The sequence below is a fragment of the Mauremys reevesii genome, linkage group 9 (assembly GCF_016161935.1).
Source record: "Mauremys reevesii isolate NIE-2019 linkage group 9, ASM1616193v1, whole genome shotgun sequence".
NCBI classification, from domain to species: Eukaryota; Metazoa; Chordata; order Testudines; family Geoemydidae; genus Mauremys; species Mauremys reevesii.
In genome coordinates this window covers 56,915,242-56,921,882 of record NC_052631.1, presented here as the reverse complement: position 1 = coordinate 56,921,882, position 6,641 = coordinate 56,915,242, and the positions used below count along the sequence as shown (strand labels likewise).

At 43.3% G+C, this 6,641-nt stretch overlaps 1 protein-coding gene across 1 annotated transcript in view; it reads left to right on the top strand.

Annotated features, from left to right (window-relative positions):
* Positions 1-752: 752 nt before the first annotated feature.
* LOC120371669 (endothelin receptor type B-like) overlaps positions 753-6,641 on the top strand; it is a 69,323-nt gene continuing 63,434 nt past the window's right edge. The window contains exons 1-3 of the mRNA XM_039487692.1: positions 753-880; positions 984-1,068; positions 1,507-1,650. The gene's annotated coding sequence lies outside the window, so the exon portion shown is untranslated. The remainder of the gene's footprint in view (positions 881-983; positions 1,069-1,506; positions 1,651-6,641) is intronic.

Here is a 6,641-nt window from a genome sequence, read left to right as displayed (position 1 = left end):
TTTTATTATAGTACAAGCATGCATGCAGGGAGAGGGTTAAAACTCCCCTCTGCCTGTTACAAATTTTACCAAGCTTATAAAGTTTAAAACCGCAAATTAGCATTTACTTAAAATACCCTTATTTGGGAGTATCAGTTGTGACATTTGCAAGCTACTTCAGTTTTTTTCATACATGGTGTTTCCTTTTATTGTTTCTGGGCAGTTTTCGTTGGTAGTCTGCCTGCCTGTAAGACCCCTCCTTTGCGGTTGCATTGGATAAGGCTCAGCATTCTAGCTGAGCTTCCTCAGTTCCCCTTTCTCTGGTTTCTTCATCACCCCCTCATGCCCCTGATATAGACAGACAAGAATTGCAGAAGTTAACCTTTGTTCTATATAGCAATTGGGTTTTGCTAACAGACCTGGGCCTGAAAGGCAGGGGTTAGGATGCAGTTTGCTTCTGACCCTATGGGTGGGGGTCTGGATCTTAATTGTTAATAACGCCTTATTGTTTACCAAATTGCCCAATACAACTACTTCCAATAGAGTTGCACAGCAAGCCCCCTCCCAACTACATGTGCGCCCACCTACGTGCGGCTACATTGTACAAGACTCTTTATTAATTTTCCATTGCTAATATGCTGTTATACTAGGCCATGTTTCACAATTATCAGTAGGCGTTGGTTCCCCTTTTCTATAGGTCTCTTTAATTACGCCATATCATACTATTACAAATTTTCCACTTGGTCTATAGTAGCCTACTGTTACTTATGCTAAGCCAACTTAATGCTAGGCCTATTGCTTATGCCAAGCCAAGCCAACTCACTTGGGCCTGCGAGACAGAGTCTTGGGGTCTTGTGCATGGGTTATAAGGAGGGTTTAGAAAATCCCCAACAGTATAGAGGTCAGTGGGTTTCCGGTATAGGGCGGTGTTTATGTGACCATCGCTTATTAGCACAGTAGTGTCTAGGAAATTGACCGCTTGTGTGGATTGTCCTCACTTACAGACAGCCTCCCAACCTGAAGCAAATACTCACCAGCAATCGCACACCATACAACAAGGCTTGTTACCCAGTCAGAGAAAGCTATCAGGTTGGTTTGACATGATTTATTCTTGACTGTTACTTATCACTTTATTTTCTTCTAGATCGGGCTGTCAATCGATTTAAAAATAATTGCAATTAATCATGTAATTAAAAAAATAATCACAATTAAGTGTGCGATTTATCACACTGTTAAACAATAATAGAATACCATTTATTTAAATATTTTTGAACATTTTCTACATTTTCAAATATATTGATTTCAATTACAACGCAGAATACAAAGTGTACAGTGCTCACTTTGTATTTATTTTTATTACAAATATTTGCACAGTAAAAAACAAAAGAAATAGTATTTTTCAATTCACCTAATACAAATACTGTAGTACAATCTCTTTATCATGAAAGTTGTACTTACAAATGTAGAATTATGTACAAAAAAAACCTGCATTCAAAAATCTCTCCTGTCTTCCATGACTTTTCAAAGATAATCGCTCAGATATCTCCTCAGTAAGCTGGCAGAACCTGGAACAGAACCCAACTGCCAGTTAGATGGGAGAAATTCTTCAGCCCCAACTTTTTTCAGCAAAACATGCGGATTCAGACACACTGAGGCGTTTCATGAATTCAGGTCAATTTTGCCAAATTGTTTGTATATGTCAAAAAAAAATTCTGCAAAAGTCAACACATTTTGTCTTGACATATTTTAAATTTCATTTTGAAATTTCCCTCAATTTTATAAAAACATTTTTAATGTTAAAAAAATGTTCAAAATCTAAATAAAGCGTTTTTGTTTTGAGTCAAATGAAACTTTTCATTTAACCCAAAATGAGATTTTATTCCAAACTTTTGATTTGCCAAAAATGTCATTTTGGGACTGACCCAAAACTATTTTTCCCCTCCAGGATTCTCTGCAAACTGAAAAGTCTGTTTACACAGCTGTATTCTCAGTCCTCATGCCCTGCCCACTGGCACACACCGCCCACTGAGGTGCTTTTTCTGCATCTTCGTCACTGATTGCCAAGTGACAGCATTCAATTACTAGTGGAGATGGAGAGTCTTACCCCCTCCCCATCCGGGGTGCACATGTCTTGTTTCAGAGGACATTTCCAGCGTAGAATACTCACATATGAGTGGGGCTTGTGGGTGCCTTCCTCTAGGATTTTAACGATCACAGGGAAAGTCCACATGACATGAGATTTATTTAAAATAAATCGCATGATTTGTATAGCAGTCTCAGTCCAAAATGAATTATCTTCTAATTATTGGACTCTAGGGGCTGGTGCAGAGAGGAAATAGGGCTCTGACTTCTCTCTCAGTAGTTAAGGCTCAGGGAATAAAATACTACTTTCTGCCCTCCTGCCTCATAATCTAGGGCAAACTTTACTAGATTTTATCCCAGGGCGTTTATGGAACTGTTTTCCTGTAGTAACAAGTCTGAACAAATAGCCTGAAACCAGGGTCTGGAGCTGAAGCCCACTGGCCAAATTCAGAGACGGCATAAAAGCTGGTATATATTATAGAAAACGGGTGTTGTAAATTAGACAATGTCAAAGTTATTCCCTAAATTGGTGAGAAGTTGTCAAGTAGATGAGTCATATAGATGAGATCTAACTCTGTTCTGGGCATGTCCAGGGATTTAATCTGGTTATAGGCACATAGTTAAGACCCTGTGTACATTAAAACTCCTAACTGGATTGTAAGCAGGGCCCCTGACTGTGTTGCAGTTGTCCTATACACAGGAGCATACATGCTGAGGAGACAAAAGGGGAGAGTGTGTAGGAGTAACAGCTGATTAAAGGGTGCCAGCAATTGTCACACCCCCATTTACATCACCTCTCCGCTTGGTCCCATATACTTATAACAGACCAATCCACAATACAAGGTGTGCACACTCCAGAATGTGAATGCTGGAAATCTGAATCTAAATCCAAGTCTTCCCACATTCAGGGAGTATGGATCCACCCATTATTGGAAATGATCCAAGTTATAAACTCAGCTTGGGGTTGGATCTAGGACCTTGTTTTGGGGCCTTCAATTCTTTTTATGCCTCACAAGGTCCCTCGGGTGCCAATGCCCTGTGCTACAGCTAGAGCACAAAACAACTCTGTTATCATAGAATCAGAGAAGATTAGGGGTGGAAGAGACCTCAGGAAGTCATCTAGTTCAACCCCTTGCCCAAAGCAGGACCAACTCCAACTAAATCATTCCAGCCAGGGCTTTGTCAAGCTGGGCCTTAAAAACCTCTAAGGATGGAGATTCCACCACCTCCCTAAGTAACCCATTCCAGTGCTTCACCACCCTCCTAGTGAAATAGTTTTTCCTAATATCCAACCTAGACCTCCCCCACTGCAATTTGAGACCGTTGCGCCTTGTTCTGTCATCTGCCACCACTGAGAACAGCCGAGCTCCATCCTCTTTGGAACTCCCCTTCAGGTAGTTGAAGGCTGCTATCAAATCCCCCCTCATTCTTCTCTTCTGCAGACTAAGTAAGCCCAGTTCCCTCAGACTCTTCTCATAAGTCATGTGCCCCAGCCCCCTAATGATTTTCGTTGCCCTCCGCTGGACTCTCTAATTTGTCCACATCCTTTCTGTAGTGGAGGGGCCCAAAACTGGACACAATTGTCCAGATGTGGCCTTACCAGTGCCGAAGAAACAGGAATAATCACTTCCCTTGATCTGCTGACAATGCTCCTACTAATGCAGCCCAATATGCCATTAGCCTTCTTGGCAACAAGGGCACGCTGTTGACTCATATCTAGCTTCTCATCCACTGTAATCCCCAGGTCCTTTTCTGCAGAACGGCCGCTTAGCCAGTCAGTCTCCAGCCTGTAGTCGTGCATGGGATTCTTCCATCCTAAGTGCAGAATTGTGTACTTGTCCTTGTTTAAGCTCGTCGCATTTCTTTTAGCCCAATCCTCTAATTTGTCTAGGTCACTCTGGACCCTATCCCTACCCTCCAGCGTATCTACCTCTCCGCCCTACAGCTTAGTGTTAAACAATTGTAACACAGCTTGTCCACATGCAGCAGTGAGGGAGAGTTGGCAGGTGGGGAGTGGGGTGGGATTTAACTCAGGGATTCACCCAGCCTCTCTCCCCTCCAGTATGTGTTGCTCATACAGCATTGTGCTGTGCCCCACCTCCACTAGCAATCCCTATCTCTCAGCTAATGGCAGGTCATGTGAACTTAGGGAAGATGAAAGGTAGATGAAGAATCTGTGGGTGGCTCTATGCATACAGGTCATTAATCTTTTATACTGTATTACAAATTTGTGCTGTGCCCCAGATTTTAAACAGCCTCTTTCAGGAACCTCATCCGCATGCCAGACCCTCCCGGGGTCCTACTGTTTCTTCAGAGTAGGCCACCTGGCCTCACCACCTCCGAGACTGAGCCTCTGGACTCCAGCCCTCCTGCTTCACACCAGGAGCTCTGCCTAGCAAGTCCAGCTGAAAGAGGCTCCTAGTCAGAGGTTTGTAAGCTCCCCAGGGACTAATGCACTCAGCAAGTATTTGCAGTGACACCCGTGAGCCTTTCAAAATGGAATAGGGTTCATTAGTCAACAGGAACACAGCACTGGAAGTCCTTAGGTTTGCACAGAGAACCAAAGGTTAAGGCATAATCCATCTGGTGAAGCCAGAGCAATCCAGCCAAGCTGCTGTGGGCTCTGTTTCTCTCTGACCTTGTCTCAGTCCCAGGTGAGAGCTACCAGCATCTTCTATGGGCAGTAGGGGAGGCATAGCTCAGTGGTTTGAGCATTGGCCTGCTAAACCCACAGTTGTGAGTTCAATCCTTGAGGGGGCCATTTAGGGATCTGGGGCAAGAATTGGTCCTGCTAGTGAAGGCAGGGGGCTGGACTCAATGACCTTTCAAGGTTCCTTCCAGTTCTAGGAGATTGGTATATCTCCAGTTACATTTTTTTTTCTCCAGGAGCCCACTCTTTATCCCTTGCTGGTCACATCTCAGTCCTTCACTCTTGAATTCAGCTTGGAAAAAAGACAATTTGGGGGGATATGAGAGGGGTCTATAAAATCCTGACTGGTGTGGAGAAAGTAAATAAGGAAATGTTGTTTACTCCTTATCACAACACAAAAACTAGGGGTCACCAAATGAAATTAATAGGCAGCAGGTTTAAAACAAACAAAAGGAAGTATTTTTTTCAAACAACACTCAGTCAACCTGTGGAACTCCTTGCCAGAGGATGTTGTGAAGGCCAAGACTATAACAGGGTTCAAAAAAGAACTAGATAAATTAATGGAGGATAGGTCCATCAATGGCTGTTAGCCAGGATGGGCAGGGATGGTGTCCCTAGCCTCTGTTTGCCAGAAGCTGGGAATGAGTGATGGGGGTGGGTCACTTGATGATTACCTGCTCTGTTCATTCCCTCTGGGGCACCTGGCATTGGCCACTGTTGGAAGACAGGATACTGGGCTAGATGGACCTTTGGTCTGACCCAGCCTGGCTGTTCTTATGTTCTTTTATAGTGTCTCCTTGATGTTTTGTGGAAGTGACCCATCCCTATCCCAGTATCATAGACAAGAGCTTATAACTCCAGCCCTTCTCCAAATTTCAGAACTATGGCAAATTTAGCTGCACAGTGGCTTCCTCTGGCTCAGGTGTTTGTGCTTCTCTGTAGCTGTTACTGGTTCCCTCAAGATTCACAGGATATTTGTAACTGGAGACATAAAGTTGGAAATAGTGTGATGTGGAGGCTGCTGCATCAGCTTCTGTGTTCCTCTGGGCCAGCAGAGCTGAGTTAGCAGCCTCAGGTTTGCAGAACACAGAATTTTCTGCCATCCAAGGCAAACTGGGAGGTCTGTGACACTATTCACACCCATTTGGGGCACAGACACTTTGCAGTTGTGATCTCTTTGTAGTTGCATGACAAACAGCAACAGCGGACTTCCAGTGACCATCATCCTATCTGACATATCCCGAAGCCCCAGTTTTCAGGACAAAGAGCAGATTAATTTTTAATTATTGTGATCTAGAGGTCCCAATCAAGATCATGGTCTTACTGGGCTGGCCAATGTACAATTATGCAGCAAAAGACAGTTCTATGTCTCAATGAATATTAGGTGAGGACAACACATTAGAGAGGGACTTAAGGAAACATGGGTGATAATTAAATAATTTCTAATTGGTTGGGCCATTGATGTCACTGGGAAGCTTACTGTAGGCATTATACTTGATAGGAAGAAGTTGCAGTAGTCAGGATGTGTGATAAGAGCCTAGATAAGGGTTTTAATCGTGTGAACAGATAGGAGAGGCTATGTAAGGCAGATAGAGGCCTGCACATGAAAATTGGACACAAAACTAGGCTTTTTAAGAGTAAATGACCATTTATTCTGAAAGTGCTGAGGTTTAACCTGTCACTCATCGTTTTATGTAAAAAATCCTCTATCATATCCCCCTTTAGTAGTCTCTTTTCCAAGCTAAAAAGTCCCAATCTTATCTTCTCCTCATACAGAAGCCGTTCCATACCCTAATCATTTTTGTTGCCCTTTTCTGAACCTTTTCCAATTTCAATATACCTTTTTTGAGATGGGGCAACCACATCTGCATGCAGTACACAAGATTTGGGGGGGGGAGGGATAGCTCAGTGGTTTACACATTGGCCTGCT